Source organism: Falco punctatus (genome assembly GCF_963210335.1).
Source record: "Falco punctatus genome assembly, chromosome: 1".
Classification (NCBI taxonomy): Eukaryota; Metazoa; Chordata; class Aves; order Falconiformes; family Falconidae; genus Falco; species Falco punctatus.
In genome coordinates, this window is record NC_137580.1 from 20229667 (window position 1) to 20245496 (window position 15830).

The 15830-nt window shown below is 36.6% G+C and overlaps 1 protein-coding gene across 1 annotated transcript in view; it reads left to right on the plus strand.

Annotated features, from left to right (window-relative positions):
• PDE5A (phosphodiesterase 5A) overlaps positions 1 to 15830 on the plus strand; it is a 143895-nt gene that overhangs the window by 32021 nt on the left and 96044 nt on the right. The window lies entirely within an intron of this gene.

Here is a 15830-nt window from a genome sequence, read left to right on the forward strand (position 1 = left end):
TTCCTGTCTGACTCCTTGTCTGATGCTTAGCTAGCTCTCAGAGTTTTGCCCCAATATTCAAAACTCTTACACATCTGTAATCAAAGCTATATGGTCTTTGCATTCATAGGTACTTGTCACCCAGTTGGCTGAATTCAGCAATGCAGCCAAATCTCAGTGTCACTTGGCCAAAGTTCTCACCTCCTCAGGGGACAGTCAACACCACCTCGGTGTCACTACAGGCTTCTACAGTTTTGAAATTTCACATTAAAACTGGCCTCTGCAAAGTCAAATAGTATTTCTTCCCTTGACTTCAATTCATCCTTCACTTGCAGCTGGCCTGGTGCCTGCTGATACTGTTAGGTGAAATTCTGACACCTGCTAAGAGATTTTAGCTCATCTTCCTGTCACTCAACAATTTCAGTTTCAGGAACACTAACCTGAAGGAGCAACTTTGGAGAAAGTGGATTGTGAGAACATGACCCGAATGTTCCTCAGTCCAATGGAAAATTCCCTGACTTGTTCAGTCTCCTTCAGTCTTCCCTGATTTTCCAGAGGTGAATAAATAATTGAGTCAAACATAAACATAATCAGTTTTGAAATCTGCTGAACAAAGGAGCCAGTCTTTTTGCCTGATCACTTGCCGAGTTTTTACTCGGCAAAACGAGTAAAAAAAAAAAAAAAAAAGAGCCATCTTTTTTAAGTGGAAATGCTTTGTGATTAGAACACTGCACATTACTGGAGAGACATCCCATTCCCAGGCCAGCCCGTGAGGACTGCTCCTCACTCCCAGGCTCTCAGTTTGAAAACTTCCTGAATATTGACCAGCCTTATTCTCTTCGGATTAGGCTAGACTCCTCCACTACCTCTCAGCTGTAAACTTGCTGTACTCAGATTTCCCAACTGCAAAACCATGCTTCTTTCCACCACTGAGGTGCGAGAAGCATGAATTCAAATACTTCCCAAGCAGTCAGAGATTTTGGAGTAAGGGGTAAGTAGTGGCTACCTGCACAGATTCACCAGGTGTATGCAGGGGTTATTGTCCCTTTTGCCCCCACGTAAAGTCCCTGTCATGCGATGTGGCCATAATTGCATGCTGGCATTTCACTTCTGATTGGAGCTGCTTCTGCTCCACAATATTATAGGAAGCTAAAGAGCCTGTCGGCGTTTGAAGTTCAGAGCTGCTTGGCCATTTATCTCTCAAGTACCTTTCTGAGCTTCTAATTGAAACTGTGACATTCTCTACTAATTAATTTAAATATTTGTTGTCTAACTATGAACTTCTGCACAACTTGGGTCTTTTCTTAGTCACAGCCTTTCATTCTTTTCACAATGAGCAACTGGAATTGCATCTTCTGTTTTTTCTAAACAATTTGTTCATTCATACTGGCAACTGGGATATAACCTTTCCTTTCCAGCTGGGAACTACTTGCCACAATCCCCTGCTATACACAACAGAAATTTAGCAGGATGAATGAAGGCAATGATATACATAAAACAGTATGCCATGTTTTGTTGGGGTATGAAATTTCAGAATATCTGCTAAAATGCAAAATAGGTGTGTAACACCATCTTCTTCTGCTTTCCTCATAATTATTTACATGGAACCACTGGGAGACAGCCTGTCATAATATTCATTCATACTAGCAAACCACAAACAAGGAGAAAGCTGAGCCAGGCCTAATGCAAACAGAGAGACAAGTACATTTGGCTATGAATAAACAGCCAGGTTTTTGCTTCCTCTTCTGGAAACTTTCTTGACTTGTGTTCTACCTCAGTTTATCCTGTCAGAGATGAAATCGCCTGCTTTGGTACTTGCATAACATTTTAAAGCCCCCTCAGATCCAGGTGTCATAAAAGACTTAAAGTGTAGAAGAGCAAAAGTAGAACTAATTTTTAGAGTTGACAACCCATCTCTGTATAGATGAGTATAGGCTGAAGAAAAGAATCATAATCATATGATCAGTTCTACATATACAAACCCAATACTAATGGGGGTGGGCAGTCAGACGCTATGCGAGCTGAGTCAAATCCATTCTATGAATGGCTAGGTGATCCTAAGCACAAGCTGTTTTGCACACCTGCAGCACTGGCAGTGTTTTGGAAGGGAATGAGCAGCTAGGTTTCAGACATGTAGCCAGAACTGTGCTTTCCCACAGAGAATAGGAACAATGTCAAAAGAAAATGCAAGGAAGCCCATTTCACAGCACAAAAACAGCACTATGCACTAACCAGATGAAAGGAGTCTAACCAACATAAGAATTCATGATATGAACTGTATCACAAATCATGAGTTGGTGGAGAACTTCCCCTGACTTAGGTGGACCTTGCATCAAGTCTACAGATTACAATACACACATCAGGATTTAATCACTCTTCACCTCACAGACCTATAGAACTGCTTTCACCATGAGCGGATGGGATCCCTCACACGTCTTACCATTTGTCATTGCTCTTCTAATGTTTGAAGCACCCTGCATCATAAGCATTTTGAGAAATATCTATAACAAATTGAATCAAACTGGAGATGTTGTTTGCCTGTAGAACAAACTTGGTAAACTAATATTAGAAACCTTCACTTTATTTTTTCTGTCTCCACACCATGGAAACTTCTTGTCTATTTATTTTTAAGTACAACAAAAAGTTTAGCTTACTCTTCTCTGAAGTTATTCAAAATGTAGTCATTTATCTTTTATTTAACAAAATTGCAACAGAACATCATAAAAACATCCACTGGGGAGTCTGAAAAATGGTAAGCAGAAGTATTTGTAGGTTTTAATAGTAATATTTGTCATATTTGTCGCAGATGAGTAGATACATCCAGTTATTTCTACTGTTCCTTTAACCTTAAATCTGTGTTCCAGACAGAGTTCTCAAAAAGATTTATTCCAAAAGGAATGAATTTTCTCAAAATTCAGTCAGTTATGTTTAAAAACTTCATGTGGAAAAAACTGTTAGAGAAAGGTAAAATGAAAACAAATGTTACCTCTACTTTTAAAGAAAAAAGTTCTGTTTAAGATTGCAATTGATTATCCTAACATGAAGTCATATACAGCAGAAACACAAGGGCTATTTACAAGCTAGAAGCTACCAGAAAGATAAAACCTAATTATCACTCATACCTTTCAATGGCCTGTATGTGGTCTTTATTTTTTTATTTACAATCATTTGATGCTTACTCATAGAACTTAATTTTGTAAAGTTTTCCTGTTATGTTTCTTAGTTATATATCTCATCTCTTTTCTAATGGAGTGGACTAAGCTTTCTTAGAGAAAGGATTTCCGTAAGTTGGTTACAAATCCTTGAACAGCAGCATTATGGCTGTTCAATCAATCCATCCTGTAAATAAAACAGCATTTCAAGAAAAGATGAGAATTTGCTTTTGCAGGTATCCTCCCTGTGCATCTGTTCAAACTGGAATCCAGAGTTTCTTTGCTTTTAGCACACAAACTTGCAAATAAATAAGTTGATTGCCAAAAGTTCACAAGTAAGAGTGCTTTTCTACAACTGGATCTGTGTGCCCAGATACTCGGATGTACATAACTCTCCCAAATTTAAAAGAAATCCCAGATTTGTAAGATTAGGAGCCTTTTTGGTCAGGTGGCCTTGAATAAGCTGGGCTTACCTGCAGAAAGGGACCAAAAATAAAAGTTAACCGTATTGGGAGGGTTTATATATTTTGTGTAAGAAAACTTAATCTTTCAGCCATGTTTACCCATCTCAAATGATAAGATCACCACAATCCTATCTGCCTTACTATGGGAGTAAATCAGAGACTATTTATATCCAGAGTTTTGAATATTTACTGCCTAGTAACACAGGACAAGACAAAGAGAAAGATAAAGAGAGAGCAGTTCATAGCTATCTGATAGTTGGAGACTTTTCCCCATTCTGGAAAGTTTTACAAACAACTGTTGCTTATTACTTTACGTTTTGAGACCTCATTCTGAAATCAGGGGTTTGAAATTTCATTTGAAGAAATTTGCCAAATCTGGTACTTAAGTTTTAATGGTGCAACACTAATGAAAGGGTAGGATATGCATTGATTATCATAAATAAATAGTATGATATGTCAGGAATAATGACAAAGGGAAGTAATGAAAGACAAATATTGTGCTGGGATTTAGAGAGTCCCATCACAGATTGGCACAAGCACAGCAAAGTTCTCCTGTTACAAACTCAAGCAACTCTGTAAGAAGTAAATCTGTAAGTACTTCTCAGGAATTTATCATAATGAAGAAAATCTGCATTTCCTTATTTGCACTCTCTGGTTTTAATATTTTAAGGTGAAATGATTTGGATTAGATATTTTTCTTAAGAATTTTTTTCCATTAAGGGGGAAAGAGACACATGTCCCAAAAAGGATTTAGTGCAGCCATTCAGGCTCTGCTGTTGGGAAGGGTTAGTAGAAAGCTAAACAGATCTTGACTGTCAACTCATTTTCTTTGTTATGTTTCGTTGCAGTTAGGCTTGGGTAAGCTTCAGCAAACTGAAGTGTGTGCATACACATATCCTTCTGTTTATGGAGAGTATAATAACTCTGGAAAAGCTGACATATTGTGACACAGAATAAATACACAACTGTATAAACAGATTTCATTACAATCGGTAGTCCTTAGATAAAACTTCCGTGTATCCACGCAGTGTTGTTGACCTCAGTAAAGACAGGATTCAACAATGTAAATGTTAAATGTAAAATCCAAACCAAGGATCTAATTCCATTTTAATGTATATTATATAAAACTAGGATGCAAGTACTTCATTGCTAATGTGCACGTAGAAAGCTCAAGGTCTGGCCCCCTTACAGGAGTATAAGTACAAGCATTTGAACGGGCAAGTTCAGTTTTCTGCAGATCAAAGCACACAAAAATGTGCTAAACTTTATCATTATTATTTTTAAATGCTCTTAATTAATCTCAGAACAAGCTGTAGCTAAAAGGTCATGATTTAAGTGCTTTAGACTACAGAGATGCAGCTCCAAGGAAAAGTGTGGTTTTGTGTTGCTAGGGGAACCCTCAGTGTGCTATGGCACCAATCAAATTTTGAAAAACAAGAAACAAAGCCAATGTAGATATTGTTTAATGAAAAACATTAGAAGATGAAATCAAGGTCTAGAAAACCATTAAGCATAAAGAAGAGGGATAGACACAACATTTATAAAAGTATTTTAGAAAAGTGGTATGTTTATTTAAAATCTTTATTTATTAAAAATATATTTAGTAAAACCTGAACTATTGCCAGGGATTGCTTAATGAAAAGGACTAATGATGCTCCGAAGGGACCTCAGAAGCCTGATGTGAAGCCAGTGGAAAGGTGCGGACTGCAGACCTTCCACAAAATTTTCTTAAAAATCCAGAAATCAGGTGAAACTTTCTTAGCTTCAAAATTTGTTATCAGATCTCAACAAATCTGACAAACTTGTATGCACAGTTATGTCATATTTTACAGTAATCTGCTCTGTTTCCAGAGTAATATGAAAATCCTTGTGAACAGAACCCTAAACAAAGACTGTCTGCTATGGGTTAAAATCACTGCTCTAGAACAGAACGAAAAGTTATGGGATCAGAGTCTCAGCTGAGCAATGTCCATTTATATTCACTGAGCAGATAATCTATAAAAGATGTAGAAATTAACAGCAAGTAAAGGTTTCTAACATCTTGAGTAGAATTGTAAATAATAGGGTTTTTTTGGCCAACTGATCATACTTTATGCCACTCTGTGACAGTGTAAATGAATATAGTTAAACTTAATCTCAAGCATAGTTTCAAATTCAAAATTACACTTTCTAAATTTTGAAACAAAACATTTTGACCAGTCTCTGAGAAATCTGCTTTCTCTTTCTCAGGTGAAAACTATTGAAAAAACAGCCTGCAGTTCTTTAACAGTTTCACTGCCTTGTGCTGAGGTGGTTTTGGTGCACAAGGCATCTTTGAAAACCTCTACTTCCGATTGCTCTAAAGCCCTAGGCGTGCACCTTCTACAAGGATAAACTATACAGGAGAGATCATAAATACAGAGTTTCGTCTTCATTGTTCCTTCTTATAACTGTCCTGGTGCCTTGCAACTGAATATTGTCATTGGTTGCAATCCAGTACTTTGGATAGGCCAAAGAAAAACCCAGTTCTACTGGTCTCAAAAGAAGGAGAAAAAGATATATGTACATAATCTTCTATTAGTTATAGGAAGCGTATTTTATTCACATGTTTAGCAGTGCCTCATGTAAGGGCACCTAGCACAGACATCACAGCCAATCCATTAAGAATTCTTTTTTCCTTCACTACTCGTCAGCTCCATTAAGTAGCACAGGAAATTTTTATCTTGAAAAAATCAGTCTGATAACAGAAATCATTTTCACTAGACTGAAGGAAAAGGAAGGACTAATGAGATATTATTAGCTTGCTGCAGATTTTTTTAATGGTAGAAGTAATTTCTGAGTTCTTTTTAAATAAATACGTTTGGTAAACACACTTGGGAATTTGCCTGCCAAAATCATGAGTATTTCTGGGAAATAATCTACATGAATAGGTAAAAAATATTGATTTAATACACACTTCCAGTGTAGCTCTAAAACAAAAATGCAAGGAAAGCTGATACAGCATGAAAATTATTTGTAGATAGGCTACTGCTTGAGAATTCCCAAACCCACTACAGAAACTATAAATTGTTAACTGTAAAGTCTGAAAGTGTGTGAAATGTCTATAAAAGTACCTCATGATTTGGATGTATTTCTCCACACTGTGTACTTGACACGAGCTTAACTGTCAAGGAATCCTACACTGAAGCAGCAGCAAAAAACTTTCTACATACTCTTTAAGCCAAACAACTTCTATAGCCAGACTGTCCATAGAACCCATAAAATACCAAATTACCAATTAATTTACCAGTCTTCATTCCAGAGTAACATTTCTACGCACAGACCTCAGTTCTAATAGGTAATTATTGCATTCACAACTTTAGCTTCTTTTTCTGACATTTTGGAACATTGCAGATGTTGACAGAAACATATTCAAAGGCCTAAATTGGAAATCAAAGATCAAAAAATGGGAAATAATAACACTGAAAAGACTAATTAAGAAAATAATATTAATTGATGTTTTTCTTCTTTGCATCAGACATTTAGGAAGAATATGTCATGAACAAACTTCCACAGGGGAAACTATGATAATCTCTTGTGAGAGTATATGCTTTCATTAATATACATGATAAACTTACAGTCATTTATCATACATAAGGCTGTGACTTTAGTGTTTAACTCTGCTTTCAGTTATGTAGCCCAACACATAAGACTTTTCATTCTACTAAGTCTGACCTGTGCTAGATCTTTGCAATAAAATGATGTTTTAAAAGAATTATAGAAGACAGGAGAAAACAACATTGTTTATTTCTTATTATTCATGACTTGTTCCAGGTAGGAATCAGCTTATATCTCAATTCTCCCTCTTTTTCAAGCAAACTTTAATTTCACTTTACTTTCAGATACTTCAATAGCATTAGTAAGAAGATTAAAGAAAAGTAAGGCATATTTTAGTTGAGCTTACTATAAAAAACAAGGTATAATCATGACTGTATTGTTCCCATATTACAATTCTATAACTGCATTAACTTTAATAGTACTACACCGGCATGTAACTAAATTGCACATTAGTGGCTAAGTCCTGGAACAGACGAGCTTGTCATAAGTCAGTTCCCCAGCTGCTACATGCCAGCACACTCTTGAAACCAATGCAATTAGCATTAACACCAGCCAACGATCTGTTCCACTGGATCATAATCTGATGCATTTGCATGCATAGATATACATCTATCAATACAGCATGCACCGTGAATGGCATTAAAAGCACAGCCTGATGAGAGTGGCTGGGACAGCTGTCCCATTAGCACATCCACAGCTGTGGCCAGCCACAGGTACATAGGAGAGAAGTGTGAGAAACTGAGAATATATCATTTGAGTTTCCTCTTGTAGGGTTCCAGCTTTATGGGGAGCAATCAGTGAGCTAGTGACCTCTTGAGGCACAGTTTGCACCCAGCTCGTAGAATCACAGAATCATTTAGGTTGGAAAAGACCTTTAAGATCATTGAGTCCAACCATTAACCGAGGACTGCTAAGGCCACCACCGATAGTCTAACGTTTATGACATTTGTTAATGTTTTATTAGCCCCTTTCTATTTTTGGCTTCCGCAACGTGCCATAGCAATGACTCCCACAGCTGTGTGAAAATGATTATACATTTTTAAATTTTTAACCAGTTGCTTGATGTTTTCATTGAATCTTTGCTAGTTCTCATCATAAACAGTAAATAACTGTTCCTCCAATTTCTTAGCCATCTATTTCACTCCCTAATGTCCTCTCCCCATTGAGATGCCTTTAGAGCACCCTGTGACACAGCCACCCTCTTTTTTTTTGATCATTCCAGCTGGGTATGTATCACTAAGTTTGTACAGGCCTCAGTGGTCACGGCTTTACCCCTTCTATAACCATTACCAAGTACAGAGGAAATGGAAATAAAGTGCAGCGTGGCTGCTAAGCAGTCCTGATTCAAAAGCATTTTATACCCAAATGCAGGACATAACACATGTTTAATCATACAGGAACTGACCACTGCTTGATAGAAATCTTCCTGTCTCTCGTAGCATCAACAGAGCAATGTTAATTTATACCAGAAGCACATCTGGCCCAGCCTGCGTAAAGAAGGTGTTGAGGTGGAAATTTAATATTTAAACTAGCACAAACCTACAGAATCCTGCAATAAAATTAAATTTGGGTAAAGGATTAGTTAACTACTTTGATTATCTACAAAAGAAGCCTTATTTTTACAGCAAACAGAAAATTGCAAATAATTGAAATCAACATTTTTGCTGCTTATGTAGTACCAATGGCATGATACTTTCCTTAAACATCTGTTACTAAAGCAGGTGAGTGACATGGCCAAACATGGTGAGACGAGTGACCTAGCACCTTAGGTTTCTTCCCTGCTTTTCTACAACAGCTAGACATAGCCACAGCCAGCCAGCCACATACATGAGCTACTTATGTAGAGATGAACTTTGATACATTACAATGCCTTAATAAGTCATAAACTCTGAATATGAGGGAATGTGAGAATAAAAATATTCACTACTAATTACACTTGGCTTTTTATCTATCAAGGGTTGTTGAAGATACTTTTGGGACCAAGGCTTGAGCTTAGCAAGCTCTTAAAGAGAAATAGCTTATGCATCAGTCTCTTTTCCCTCTAAACTCCCCTAGTTCTTTTCCTTCTCCCTTCTGCTTCCTTCCCTCTTTTTATCAAGATATAAAAAGGGAAATTGGATAAATTGGGCCTTGACTTATGAAACTTATCTTCTGTATTTATTACTGATTGTTTTCAAAAAAGTGGGACTGGTCTTGAGGCCAGGTGACTGGTGCCCCCTTAGCGGTTGAAGAGCATGTAGGAAAGCAATATGGTTTGCTACCTATCGTCCTGGCTTTCCTAAGCAAGCCTTATTCTCTTTGCTACTGATGTGTCTGAGTGATCACAAATGTTAAGATGTGGCAAAGACCTGAAAAAGATAAACAGCACAACATGATAGTAAGCTGCTGTGTGGTTTTCATTAATTTCCACCTGGTATTGCAGAGCTTTCATTAAATTTCTCCAATTCTGGCCATTGCCAGGAAGTATGACAAAACAGTGACGGATCACCTGAGTTTCTGCAGTCCTCACCTGACCTGAGGCACACCAATGTCTCATGGCACTGGGGGAGGGCATGCTGCAAAGTCCTTCAGAGAGCCAGAGAATACAACGAAGGCTGTAGCACATCTTCACCCCTGCAGCAGATTGCTTATCGTATTCTCCTCACATTATTTTCCTTGGACTAGTCTGACATTTTTTTCAACCTGGTGCCCGTTGGGTAATTGGAGCGTTTAGATGCTAAGCAGCATTACAGCTTTTGCTTTTCTCTATAATGGTGTCTGAATTGCATTGTTTCCATACCTGCCTTAAGTATATTCTGAAAAAAAAATACTCTTGGAAAGGACGGTATTGGGAAAAACAAAAGGAAGTCATCATCAACAGGAAAGTAATAATTCTTTAGATATGTATTTTTTAATCTATCTTAGTCTCTTTATGCACTGTTATTGCCTCCCCAATGAGAAACTCTTGTAGAATGAGCAACAGAATTCCCAAAGCTTAGTAATGAGGTAATCGTGCCCTTTAAGTCTGACTAGTAAAATTGTGAGAATGGTACAAATAACTATACAACAAATTGTTTACGCATTTTAAGAAACAGAAGCATCTGGAGTTTTTATAGGGATGACAAAGCACTGAAATATGAGCATTCTGATGCCCTCTTTTTTTAAGAATGGGTTTGAATCAAAGATGCTGAAGCACAGACAAAGACTTCATTCTGTAGTAATGCCCATTTATTGCCCCTTTTTGAAGTATCAGCTGTTTCTAGTCTTTTTGGTTTAATAAGTTTTCTTTATATTTTAGGCCACCAACTAACTAATTAGACCTAGATTTGATAAGGGATCTTCTAAGCACTCATCCCCATCAGTTTGTCCTTCACCACCAGCTATCAGGGAGCATTAGCAACCTAATTTCACAATTACAAAAAGCTATTTGTGATAGTAAAAAGTAGTCTATGCCCTTATTTTATTAAGATGTACTATTGTCACAGAGTTTGATTACTGGTATTATTTTTTAAAGAAAATATGAGAAATGGCATGAAGGCAGTATAAAGATCTGGAAAAAATATTGAAATGTATATGAAAAATGTCTTTCCTTTTGGATGTTTTGAACAGTTATTCTGTTGGGACTGTCTCTGTTTCTTTTTGTAAGGCTTCATTTGAAGACTTCTCTCTGAACTGTGTGGAATCATACTAATACTCGTAAGGTTATGGCAAGATTAAGTGACAAGACATTCATAAGACTACAGCAAGATTAAGTGACAAGACTTGTGCCTGATCAGCATTCGAAGACCCTTTTGAAACAAATCCAAAATAGTTCACCATAGTACTAAAAAGTCTATAGCCCCAACCTGATAATCCTCTATAATAAATTATGGAATGTTGTTAAGATTTCTGGCAAGCCAGGTACATACAATACAAAACAGCTACAAAAATTATAAAACAGAATTGACCTTATGGACCATTTGGTTAATTTTTCATGATAATTTCCCATGTTAGCATGCCTCATTAGTCCACATAACGATGGTATTAAATCTGTGCCCAAGGCCCTAAAAGTAAGCATGAAATAATGAATCTAGGTCTTGTCAGCGGACAGGAACAGGCAGGAAATCTATGTGAAATGCACGCAATTTAGTATAGTTTCTAAAATTCTCTATTACTAAAAATTATTTAAAAAGCAATCAGTTACTATTAAGTTTTGTTTCGGTAGATTAGATGTGCAAACTGGATGCTCAGTTCACATACTTTTAGCAGATGGCTATAACCTTGACATTGACAGACAAGCTCTCATTTTCTGTGTAATATTAATTTTTACTTATAATAATTTTCCAGCTAGACTGAAAGGGCTGTCTTTGCGATTTAGCGCAAATGTGCCCCGTGGAAGACTTTTGTTTTAAAAAAGAAGGCAGTAAGAGTGATCTTGCAATGATGAACTATACATAGTCCTACTAGCAAAGACTTTACATGTAAATAATTCTTCTGGTGTAGTAAATCAGCAAGAGTGCCAAAGAAGTGGTGTGAGGGATGAGAAAACCAGGGACAAAATAAATTAGGAATATGAATTAAAAAGAAAACAACTATGCATGAATTATGAAGTAGAGCTACTCAGCTAAAAAGAGTTTCTTTCTGGCCCCTCACCCATAGGATTTTTCCCATGATAACATAGCATAAGCAGTAATAAGACCTTCATGAATGATGTTGCAGACAAATGATGGAAAAGAGATCAGATCCTCTGAGTTTGGGAGATTTTATGACTCTGTACACGTGCGCTGAATGCTTGTCATCCTATTCATGCCACTATGACTTTCATATGTTCATAAATGACCACTAATTTACTTTCTGTACATCTCTGAAGTCACACATAATTATAGCATGAACTTAAGTGTTATATTTAAATTTAATGAACTCAATACTTATCAATGTTAAACCAATGAAAGAAGTGTAATCAAAAATAGCATTAATTATTTACAAAACCTCTAGAGGAACCTAGGCTTATATGATGGTAATGTTTAAAAGAGAAAACCGTCTCCTCTAAAAAACCACAGTTGCTAGAGGTACTGAGAAAATTGTCCTCCAGTTATATGAATGTAATCCAAGCACAAGTACAGAACTTCAGAACTGAATGCAGCAGACTTTGGATAGCAGATCTTCTGCATTGTTTAACTGCTTGATTAATTCACTTATTTCAAAGAATAGATTCTTTACAGTAGACAATATTGTGCCCCATTTTATTATAATATTGCTATAACTCACAAGTGATTACTTTAAAGTAAAAAAGTCACAAATATAAACCTGGCATAAGGACCAAACAGTATATTGCTATACATTCTACATTGAGATAGTAGCTATCCTATAAACACAAAGTATGTAATTTCATAAGAAAAGGCAAGTGATCTGTTTTTAATTTCAGGGTTTCTACATTTGTATCTGGGAACCGTATACTTTCAGGAATTATAGGTTAAGTGGGAGGAGAAACAGGAGCAACTTGTTCTGGCAGTTTAAAATAGAGTTCACTGATTTCAGGAATAGTTTCTTTTCGACATACTGAGACTTCTCTAGTGGGAATAGCTCACTCATACAGTAAGGACAAGTAGAGCAAGATATTTTCCTATAGTGTAAAGTCTGAACAGTAATGACTACATAGAAAGTATTGTAATTTAATGCTTTGAAAGGACAAACATTTTGAAAGCATGTTTCCAAAATACATCTGCAAAATAATTTGTCATTTTCTTTCATTCATTGCTTCCATAAGCATCAGGCCATTATGTTTTATAGTTGCTCAACTCTATGTGGAAACATTTTCCTGCAGAAAGAATGGTAATTTCTTCTGTAAAAACATAAGCAAAAGCCAACGTGGAAGTACATATCCAGCATGGATCCACTACAACCAGTGCACTGTGTCTTTGCCAATGACAGCAGCAGTAAAATCCAATACAGGTCATTACAAATGAATTGAAATTGTACATGAAGTATATGATATTCATGATCAAAGATCAGTGTCATTATTACATATTTTTCAAAACCTATAATTAAATTATCAGCTGCTAAATTTATGGGGTTTGCATTACACACTATATTACTTTTTGCACAATCAATACCGGTGTTTCAGTGACAGCTGTAGTAGAAAGAAAAAGCTGTTGAAAAAGCTCTTCTGACAAAACCAGACATAGCAATAAGGTCACCATGTATGGAGAGATCAGCGAGCACTGAGCGTTCTGGACAATAAAAAGCAGAATGAGTTTCCATAAGAAACGGGAAAACACCTGAAGAAGTATCTGTTAGTACAGAGCAAAGCAGGTCCATCAGTGCCCTTAGGAAACCTATGTATAAGAGCCTACCTTTGAGTTCTTAGTTATGTAGGTTGCTATATTTAATGGGAATGAGAGACTAAAGCCTGGTCATATCACGCAAGCAGACTTCTATACATAAAAAGTGTCTTCTGCATTTCCTTTTCCCCAGAAAGTTTAGAGTTTTGAGCTATGCAAGATGGATGAATGAGGACATAGTCTTGTCTTTGGAGTTTATAGTGTTCTGATTAAACCGAAGACATTTTCCAAAAGCATGTGTTATGTATTAAAGTTCACTGTGGGGTGACAGAGATCAACTTTTTTTTTCCTGGAAGAAGTTTTGTTTAGTTTCCATTAAATAATGAGCTGCTGAAGAATTTGCTGCTACAAGAATCCGAAAAAAAAGACACCTTAAACACACTAAAGCAAGGCATTGTCCTGTGGGACAATTCTGTAGTACAAACTGGTGCCAGTAGGCATTCCATCACTGAAATATCAACTAGAAATAGCTAAACACTGAAGATTCATTCCAGAAACATTCTTGAGAAAATTGTTTTCCTGAAATACATAATCATGCTTATTTTTTTTTTACATTCCAGTGTTTTTACTGGTTTGGTAGCCTTGACAGGAGGCATGAATCACAAACTTACAAGCAGACAGCATTCTGCATTCCTTTTTCTGGAAAAGTCAGGCCCTAATGATTTTTGCAAGATAGACCAAGGGAATAGGTAACATGAACATTGCTTACTTGAGTTTCATTTACATAAAAATTAGAAAATAGGATACTTCTACGGTTAGTTAGAGCTAGACACAGAGAATAATGAAAGAAAGTAGTGTCCAAACCATGTTCTTTATTCTTTATTGCGCTAGGTAGTAATTTATTTTATAAAAACAATTAGTTTCAGTGAAATACTCTGTGAGGTATAACGCTACTAAACATGAGGTAGAAGAACAGAGAGGCAGTGGAGTCAACCGAATTCCATGTTGAGGAATTGTCAGTCAGCATACCACTCAGTATGCTGAAAATGTTTTCATTCAAAAATTTACTCACTATTCATTTCCAAAAGATAACCAATGTCAACCCACACAAAACTTTTCTGAGTGCTCAGTATTCACCATGCAGTATCTGAACTGTTTGCTCAACTTAATTCCTTGATACTGTCCTGACTGGACAGCCTTCCAGATTAAATTTTTTTGAAACAAACTCTATCTTATCATTAAATTAATCTCAATTTTAAGTCCAACATTCATGTTCTGCAAACATATTGTCACAACAAGCAAATAAAAATGAGTGCAAGCATTCACTGGAAAAATGACGAATATGTTCTTGTAATGTTTTTGTTGCTTTGCTCCTATCATACAGTCTTCTGTAAAATATACCAGCAGTAAAAAAGTAATAAACAATTGACCAACACATATCCATTTATTTAGAAAAAGTTTATTGGTGAAGATTTGAGACTAAGGCTTTGCATATGTCCTCAGTTATATGAGAGATTTTTTGTTATCTCACCACACAAGAAGATCTCATCTTTAGTTTCTAGTTGTGGAAGTAAATTTGGCACGGTATCAAGCCACAGCTCCTTACACATACACCTTTCCCTGAAACCAGATCTATGTGGACCTCAAAACAGTGCTTTTATATGCCTAGTTACATTGTAAGGCTTCCTGCACTGTAACACCAATCACTAGAATCAATCCCAAACACCAAAATCAAGAACTAAGTACAATCCAGCCATGCTGGAAGCCCACAGATTTCAGCTCTAAACAAACTGCAGTTAGCTGAAGGCTCACAGAAATGTCTTCTTGGCTTCAGGTTTGAATTTCACTGAAATAGCCTGATCCTCAAGACACTCATAGGGAAGACATGTATTTTCAGAGGTACCAGGACTCCATGCTGACAGCCTACCCTTCTGCACCAGAACAGTTCTGAAGTTGTTTGGACAAACAGCTTTGTCAAAAATCCAAATTAAAAGAGCTCTCCCTTGCAAGGGCATCAAAAGAAGGAAGGCAACACACAAAGTTCACTTCTGCCTAAAGTGCAAAGCTCATCAGTTCAGCTTGTGAGACCCATGTAATGTCAACAGTACTATTAATCTATGTATTTGCATAAGGATTTCCCTGGGTGAATACCAAGAAAACACGTTGTGAAGACAGTAGATCAAGTTCTACACAGATTTCAACAAGTCAGGTCACCTAATACCACTTTGAGATCTCTCTGCAGGACAGAAAGACAAGTATCACTTGTAAAAGGGCTACAAGTGTTGTACAAAGTCTGGGAGTCCTTCACTTCTTCCTTGTTCTAAGTGATCATCAGCCTGTAGGATTAAACCTGATATTCATATAGGAGACCACTGAAGCTCAAATCTGTGTTTCTCCTCTGAACTGTGGTAAGCAACTTA